Genomic DNA, 8,752 nt, shown 5'->3' on the forward strand with positions numbered 1-8,752 from the left:
CTGGTCCTGTAGCGGATGGGTTCAGTCTTTTGAAGTGTTGGGGAGTAGTCTACACTAGTGAGACAGGGCCAAGCCTGCAACTGATGGCGGATGGAACCAGAAAAACAAAACAAAACAAAACAAAAAAAAACAAAACAAAACCGAGGACCAAGACTACAATACATCTTTTCAGGCATCTAGCTCTTTGGTGATGAGATGGAAGCTAAGCCCAGCTCCTCTGCCTTGTCATTCTAGCGGTTCAGAAGGTGGAGGCAGAAGGTTCCTCAGTACAGTAAAAGGCCAGACTGAACCACATAGCGAGATAGGGAGACCTTGTCTGGGGAGGGGGTGGGGGGGGGAAGGGAAGAGAGAGGTGAGCATCATGGTATCATGACCTCCCGGTGTGTGGGGGGACAGGAAGTCAGGGTTACCCATTTTCTTTTTTAATAAAATGTCAGACATGTATATTTGCATGCATAGGAAACCCAAGCTAAGCTGTCTCTGAAGAAGGGAGCATGGTGATGAGGAGGGAGAGGTTGACTCAACTCCTCTCAAAGGCGCGCTCCTCTCCAAATGTGCGCACAGCTTTACGCAACTTCCATTTGAACACAATAGGAATCTGAATAAAACTCCTTTAGGGTTCACAGGAAGAAGAGCTGCGAAGAAGAATCCAGAAGAGTGAGTATGGGCCGTGGAGCAAATATCTACACGAACACAGGGTCGGTCTGCCGAGGACAGGGCAGTTAGAGTCAGGCACGGGTAGACATGGGGACCTAAAAGATGACAGGCAGGCTGGCAAGATGGCTCCGTGGGTAAAAGTTCCTGTTGTCAAGTTTGAGGACCAGGGTGTGTGGTTCCTAGGATCCACATGGTGGCAGAGAGGCAGCTCCACACTTGTTATGGCATACATGCTCACAGGGATATGCAAGTACGCACATGCGCATACACACACACACACACACACACACACACACACACACACACCACAAAAAATTAGGACCAGCAAAATAGTTCAGCAGGCTTTGCACCAAGCTGGACAACTCGCGTTCAGTCCTGAGACCCATAGGGTTGAAGGGGAGAACCAACTCTTACAAGCATGTGTGTCCCCACCCCTCAATAAACAAACAAACAAACAAACCTGGTAGGCTTTAGAATTCAGTTCCTTATGTAGTAATATTTGTATCCACCCTTATTTAGTAATGTTTGTATCGAGATGGAAAACGATTAAATATAAAGTGCTCAGCCTCCTGCTTTCTGGCCCCCATATCTGACCCCTGCCACCTCCTGATACACTAGCCCAGCCCTCTGCAGCCACCAGGTCAGCCTTTCTGGTCCCTCAGTCACCCTTTTCCATGGGAGCAGATTCACCCCGTGTGGTCTTTACCCCTTCTGAACACAGGAGACCACTGTATTCACGTGATGTCACATCCACTGGACCCTGGAGCAACCCTTGACAGGAATTCCTTTGATCTCCACACGGCGAAATCCAATAATGTCAGTGCTTGGTGATAGTCTATGGTAGGCAGTAGGCACACTGCCAGGCAGTCTATGGGCACTACTCTCCCTCAGTGAGGCCTTCGTCACTAACCTTGTCATTCACTTGGGTGACATTTCCATCCTCAAGTACTTGAGAGATTGACCTTCACTAATGAGCAGCTCTGGCTCCTGACTGACAGAGTGACAGGTAGTCAGTGCAGAGTCCCGACTATACCTAGGCGGGGTCTAGTGACGAGAATACAGAGAAGTCACATTCAGACCTCTGACAGGTCTCCAGGCTCTTAGGGCTGACCTAGAAATTGTTGGCTCTTGGCTATTGCAACTTTTGTGACCTTCAGGGAATTTAGGCTTGTTACTAGGTTTGCATTCCGTAAGCGAAATCAGGAGCCAATTATTCCTTTTGGAATTCCTAAATATCTTGCATGTTTGTTGAGAGCGGTGGTTCTCAACCTCTCTAGTGCAGCAACCCTTTAATACAGATCCTCATGTACGAAAGACTATCTGCAAGCACAAAAACACAATACTCAAAAACTCCCCTAAGCAAATGGTCATTATCTATCTATCTATCTATCTATCTAATAGCTTTCCTACACACCAGTGACACTTGGTCCAAGACATGAAAGAACAGACACCATAAATCATAGTAATGCTAATTTGTATACTTTATTCACAACATCCATCAACATTTTGTTTTGTTTTGTTTTTCGAGACAGGGTTTCTCTGTGTAGCCCTGGCTGTCCTGGAACTCACTCTGTAGACCAGGCTGGCCTCAAACTCAGAGATCCACCTGCCTCTGCCTCCTGAGTACCAGTGATTAAGGTCATGTGCCACCACCACCCTAGGCACCAATCAACGTTTTTATGAAAGATTATAGGGGTACAGGGTCTCCTAACTAAATATTTTTCTATTCATTAGGAAGACTCAACAAACACAGGGGCATCTCAGAGCTACTAAGAAAGGAGCCAGCTGGGAAAAGCAGCTTCAGCTGCCACGAGGCCAACGACCTTAATGACGGTCACATGCGCTTGCTTAGATAGAGCCAGGAGTGTGGGCGCTCACCTGTAATCCTAGCACTTGGGAAGCTGAGGTGGGCAGGCTGCTAACGTGAGACTACACAGTGTGAGTTCTAAGCCAGTAGACGTAAGAGACCGGTATTGGCTCAGGACCCCCAAGACCAAGTTCTCAGCACAAAGAACATTTATTTGCCCCAGAGGGACAGAGGGCAGGGAATAAGAGACAAAGACAGGAGACAGAGCATGAGGGGGAAGAGAACAAGAGAGAGGAAGGAGGGGTGTTTGCTAGGGTAGGGTAAGGATGAAAGGGGAGAGCAGCATCGGCAAAGGATGGCCTCTGCCTAGAGAGGAGACAGTTCTGGACCATAGGCAAATGGTTTATAAAGGTAAAATGGGAAACCTGTATCCGAATGAGCTGTTTAAATTTAATTGGGTGTGCTACTAGGTGAGCCAAAGGGGGCTTTTGATTGCTGGAATTCAATACTTTGCCTGATAGTCTGTAACTGGAGAAGGAAGTGGTCAAATGAAGGAACAGACCTCGGTGGCTAGCTGACCTCGGTGGCTAGCTGACCTCGGTGGCTAGCTTTAGGAATGTAGTCTAACAGTTTTTAGCCTGCTGGAGTCATGTTTACCATGCTCAAGCTGGTTAACCCCTTCACTATACACTAAGTTACATAGGAAGATTCTGTCTCAAACAAAAAATAAACAAAAAACCCAACCAACCAAAAAGGAAAGAGGCAGGAGAAGAATAAACAGCTCAGGAGCAGTTTCTGTCCGGGAGACTCAAAGATGCTAGAAAAACAGATGATTAACTAAGTGCTTACGTATTTGCTAAATATTAAAAATTAAGCCGGGTGGTGGTGGCGCATGCCTTTAATTCCAATGCTTGGGAGGCAGAAGCAGGCAGATTTCTGAGTTCGAGGCCAGCCTGGTCTACAGAGTGAGTTCCAGGACAGCCAGGTCTACACAGAGAAACCCTGTCTTGAAAAACCAAAATAAATAAATAAATAAATAAATAAATAAAATCTTTACACAATCCTCAATAAAATGCCACAAAGTGGGGCCAAGACAAAAGATTTGAGATTTTTTTTTTAAAGGACAAAGAGAACACATCAAGCTGTAGGTGGAGGCAGAAACCTGTAATCCCAGCACTGAGGAGGCTGAGGCAGGAGGATCTGAAGCGTTCCAGATCAGCAGGAGCCACACAGGGATCATGTCTCAAAGGAAATCAGGCACACACTGGGGGGGGGGGTCTGCGTGGGAGACAGACCAGAAAGGGGATGGATTTCCAATCCACACCTGGGCCAGAGAGCATCTTGAGACCTAAATGCCACAGCTCCACTCTGCCAAACGACGGACCAGTAGCCAAAGACAATGACCTGAAACTGCAGAGCAGAACTGCCCTTGTTTGCCTAGTGAGAAGCTGCAGACGAAGCGACTCACCCTCTCTACCCATGACCATCCCAGTCTGGCTGCCCACAGTATACTCAGGCAGTTCTCTAGCTGCCATGCTCCCGTGCACTTCGAGGTATACTAAACAAACCTATCTGTGTTTTAAAGACTGGGTTAGTTCACCAAACAAAAGCCCTCATCTGCACCTCAAATCCAGCCAAATTAACCAACCAGTAAGAAACCTTATGTACGCCGGGCGGTGGTGGCGCACGCCTTTAATCCCAGCACTCGGGAAGCAGAGGACAGGCGAATCTCTGTGAGTTTGACACCAGCCTTATCTACAGAGCTACTTCCAGACTAGCCAAGGCTACACAGAGAAACCCTGTCTCAAAGGCACGCAAACAACCACACAATTGAACAAAAACCCTTATGCACATCAAAACCACCCAAAACTCCCAAAACAGGGACAGAGACAAGGGCCGTTCTTCTAGAGACTCTGGGTTCAATTCCCAGCACCTACTTGGAGGCTCACAACCATCTGTAGCTCCAGTTCTAGGGGATCTGACATCCTCTTCTGGTCTCCTCAGGCACTGTACACATGTGGTACATAGACACGCACACAAGCAAAACATCCATACACACAAAATAAAATAGACACATCTGAGAACCACAAGAACCCTTCCCAAATAGGCCCGAGCACAGGGAAGAATTTAGTATAAGACACAGGCGCGTTTTCAAGTAAGTATCCAATAGATACTGCAAGATAAAGTATCCAATAGATAGTGGACAGTGTGAGCAATGGGGACGACTGAGGGGGAGGGGTGCAAAGCTGTTTTCTAACTTCATCCCTTATGTAAATAAATTCCATATAGAATCAGTACTTTACAAGTACCAGACAAAATCGGATTATTTATTAAATAATCTTGAAGTGAGGAAGCCCCTTAAAACACAGCAAGAGGGCGGGTAAGAGCACCTGACTGCTCTTCCGAAGGTCCTGAGTTCAAATTCCAGAAACCACATGGTGGCTCACAACCATCCACAACGAGATATGACTCCCTCTTCTGGTGTGTCTGAAGACAGCTACAGTATGCTTACATATAATAAATAAATAAATCTTTAAAAAAAAAAAAACACAGCAAGAAGCCAAAATACTTCAATGGAAAATATTTTGCCCATAAAACAAAACCAATAACGAGATCCTTCTAGTTGTAAAATAAATAAATAAAATCAAAGAAAACACTTTCTCAATGGAGTAAAAAAAACAAACAAACACCATAGGGAGGTGTGTTTATAACATACAGAAAAAGAATACGAGCTGGTGGCCAATCTGATCAGGAATGCAAACAACTAAAAGACAAACGCAGAGGCTTCAACATCAGAAATATTAATCGAGAGTGGAAATTGAATCATCTGTATGGCAAGAAAGCCCCAGGGACTGGACACCTACATGGTGGTAAGGAGGCTAAATAGTTAGCTCCATTCCACTTCTCTGCGTCCCCTACACGGAAATCCCCAGTGTGCAAAGTATCAGAACTGATGATGTCCACCCAGCTTTGAGTATCTATAGAGTGGAGCTCGGGGGGACTTTCCTTTTATGTTAGTGACAAGAATGTCCTCACGCACCAGTAGTAGTGCTTGATTCCAATTATTCTAGAGAGATCCACAGAAAAACTGCTTCCAGTGTCACTGTGCAGTCACTGTCAGGGTGCTACTAGGCAGAGTAACATTTAAAAGAATTACTGTGGGATGGGGAGATGGGCCAGTGGGCATGACATCCACTGTCCTTCTCTGGCCTTAGAGAATACAACTGTGCCCATACTTCATCTCCCGCTAACAAGGGGGAATTATTATATACAAGTTTTCTGTGTGTGCGTGTGTACCTACACATCAGCAAGCACATGGAGGCCAGAGGACAACCTTAGGTGTTATTCCTCAGAAGTCTTTCACCGTTTGGGGGGCGGGGAACACGGTCTCTAATTGGCCTGGAACTCGCCAAGTAAGCTACTAAGCCCCAGCGACCTCCTCCCCAGAGCTGGAGGTCAGCACATCTAGATTCAGGGGTCTAACTGAGCCATAATGTGGAGGCTGGAGAGATGGCTCAGCGGTTAAGAGCACGTTTTTTCCTTCTAGGACCCACAATTGATTTCCAGCACCCACATGGCGGCTCACAGCCAGTTCCAGGGAACCTGATGCCCTCTTCTGGCCTCCGTTGGCACCAGGCATGCACATGATGTACAGTACAGATACACACGCAGGCAAAGCACATAAATACATATAAAAAAATTAAACCAGAAAACGTGACGTTAGAGAAGTTGTTGTCACCCATTAAAAAGGGGTTTTTGCAAAGTAACAAGAGAGCAACAGCAGAAAATAAAACAAATCCAAGAAGAAGCTGGGCTATGTGGAGCAGAGCGGAGCACCTTCAGTTTGACAAGAAATATCCTTCGCTGCTGAGGATGCATGGGACTTAAAATATTGTACGGTGGGTGGCCTGACTGTAGTCCGGATAATGGGAGAGGATCGTGCGAACCCAGGACTTCCAGGGCAGTCTGAGAAGCCGTTATTTCCCCAGACAAAAACCTCATCCACTGCCGAAGCCAAACCAAATTAACCAACCAGTAAGAAACCGTATGCACATCGGAACCATCCGAACTCCGGACCGGGCTACTGGGAGCCACCGCGAGGGGTCCTGGGGAGGGGCCTGGAGGGTCCGAGGGACCGGAGGGTGCGGCCTGGGTCAGCAGCCCGGCCGCAGCCATCCATCGGGGGGAAGGGCTGGTATACGCGAGGGCGCGGAGCTTTGGGTGCGGATGAAGGAGAGGGTCCCGCGCAGCCGACCGAGCGCCACTCACCATCTGCCGCAACCTCTCGCCCGGTGGCGGCAGCTTCGGCTCCCTAAGACAAAGGGGCCGTCCCGCCCCGTCTGCGCAGTCGTCAATCTCAGGGGACCCCGCCCCTAGGTCCCCACCCCCCCATCCCCCAGTCCCGGACCGGGACGCCCGAGGGTCGAATGGTTCGCCCGCCTCCTGCTCTTCTTACGGGACTTGATGCTCTGCGCCCCGGGGCCACCGAGAGCGCAGGCCTCCGCTGTGCCTAGAGAGACCGCGTGCTGACCCGGACCGCGCCTGCTCTTTGAGGCAGTAGCGGAAGCGGCGGCCGCGGTCCCTACAAATCCGAGTGCCTCCCGGCCTCGCCCCCTTCCCCGCCGCCCCTCTTCTCCCGGGGGCCTTCGGTCACTTCCGCCAAGATCTGTGCTTGCCCTCTAGCGACTTCCCTGGTGGTCAGGCAGCCTGGACCACTGATCCCGGGACCCATCAGGCTGACTCGGGCTGCTTGGGTTTAGTTTACGGTATAGTATGTGTTCAACTTCTTAAGGGACGGCCAGTCTGGCTTGTGTCCTCAACTACACATTCCCTAGTCTAGCAGTGTATGGCAGTTCCAGTTGCTGTTTGTATTTGCCCACACTTGGTGTAAGCAGGCTTTTAAAAATGAGTTATTCCGGAGCCGGGCGTGGTGGCGCACGCCTTTAATCCCAGCACTCCGGAGGCAGAGGCAGGCGGATTTCTGAGTTCGAAGCCAGCCTGGTCTACAAAGTGAGTTCCAGGACAGCCAGGGCTATACAGAGAAACCCTGTCTTGAAAAACCAAAAAAAAAAAAAAAAAAAAAAGTTATTCCAGGGCTACAGGGATACAACAGTCTAGGTGTTTGCCGAACATGCACGAGGCTGAGTTTAATCACTCGTACCCATGTAAAAAGTCTGGGTAATAGTGCTTGCTTAGAACCCCAGCACAGGGGAGACAGAACAAGACCGAGCTATGTAGGGCTCTACGGCCAGCCAGTCTAGCGTCACTGGCAAGCTTCAGGTTCTGTTGAGAAGCCTTTTCAAAAAACAAAACAACAAAACACCGTGGGGGGTGGCTCCTCAGACTGAGCCTTAGTCGCCCTGCGCGCACATATTCTCTGCGGGAAGTTAAAGTCAGGGACTCTTGTATGTTAAGCATATAGTCTCTCACATAGTAGCGCTGGATCCAACCTCTGTCACGGCTTCAATTTTTATTTCTCTAATTGTATTGGTTATTTGTCTTCTGTTACCTGCGGAGGCAGGCCAATCTCTGTGAGTCTGAGGCCAGCCTGGTCTATAGAGTGAGTTCCAAGACACCTGAGGCTACACACAAAGCATGGTTTTGGGCTGGAGGAGGAAATGTCCGGGAGACAGGGAGCAAGAACAGCTCTTGAGGATCAGGGTGATGGAGCAGAGCAGCCAGGTTTTTGTTCTTGGATTTGTTGTTGTTGTTGTTGTTTTGTTTCTCGAGACAGGGTTTCTCTGTATAGCCCTGGCTGTCCTGGAACTCACTCTGAAGACCAGGCTGACTTCGAACTCATCCGCCTGCCTCTGCCTCCCAATTGCTGGGATTAAAGGCGTGCACCACCACCGCCCGGCTTGTTCAAAGTGTGTGCCCCAGAGGGGGCCAGTTTTTTTTTTTTTTTTAAGATTTATTTATTAATTATGTATAAGTACACTTTAGCTGTCTTCAGACACACCAGAAGAGGGCATCAGATCTCATGACAGATGGTTGTGAGCCACCATGTTGCTGGGAATTGAACTCAAGACCTCTGGAAGAGCAGTCAGTTCTCTTAACCGCTGAGCCATCTCTCCAGCCTCTGAAGCAGCCAGTTTTAAAGCAGTCACAGTAGAGAGAGGCCATGGATGTCCATGAGACATGAAACAGAAGGGACGGTATGGGGACCCTAGAGATATTTTGGAGGGTATGAATACATTATTGATACAGTTGAGCTCTCTGGGGGGAGAGTCAGGCATGTCTCTCTCTCTCTCTCTCTCTCTCTCTCTCTCTCTCTCTCTCTCTCTCTCT

The sequence above is a fragment of the Mus pahari genome, chromosome 17 (genome assembly GCF_900095145.1).
Source record: "Mus pahari chromosome 17, PAHARI_EIJ_v1.1, whole genome shotgun sequence".
NCBI classification, from domain to species: domain Eukaryota; kingdom Metazoa; phylum Chordata; class Mammalia; order Rodentia; family Muridae; genus Mus; species Mus pahari.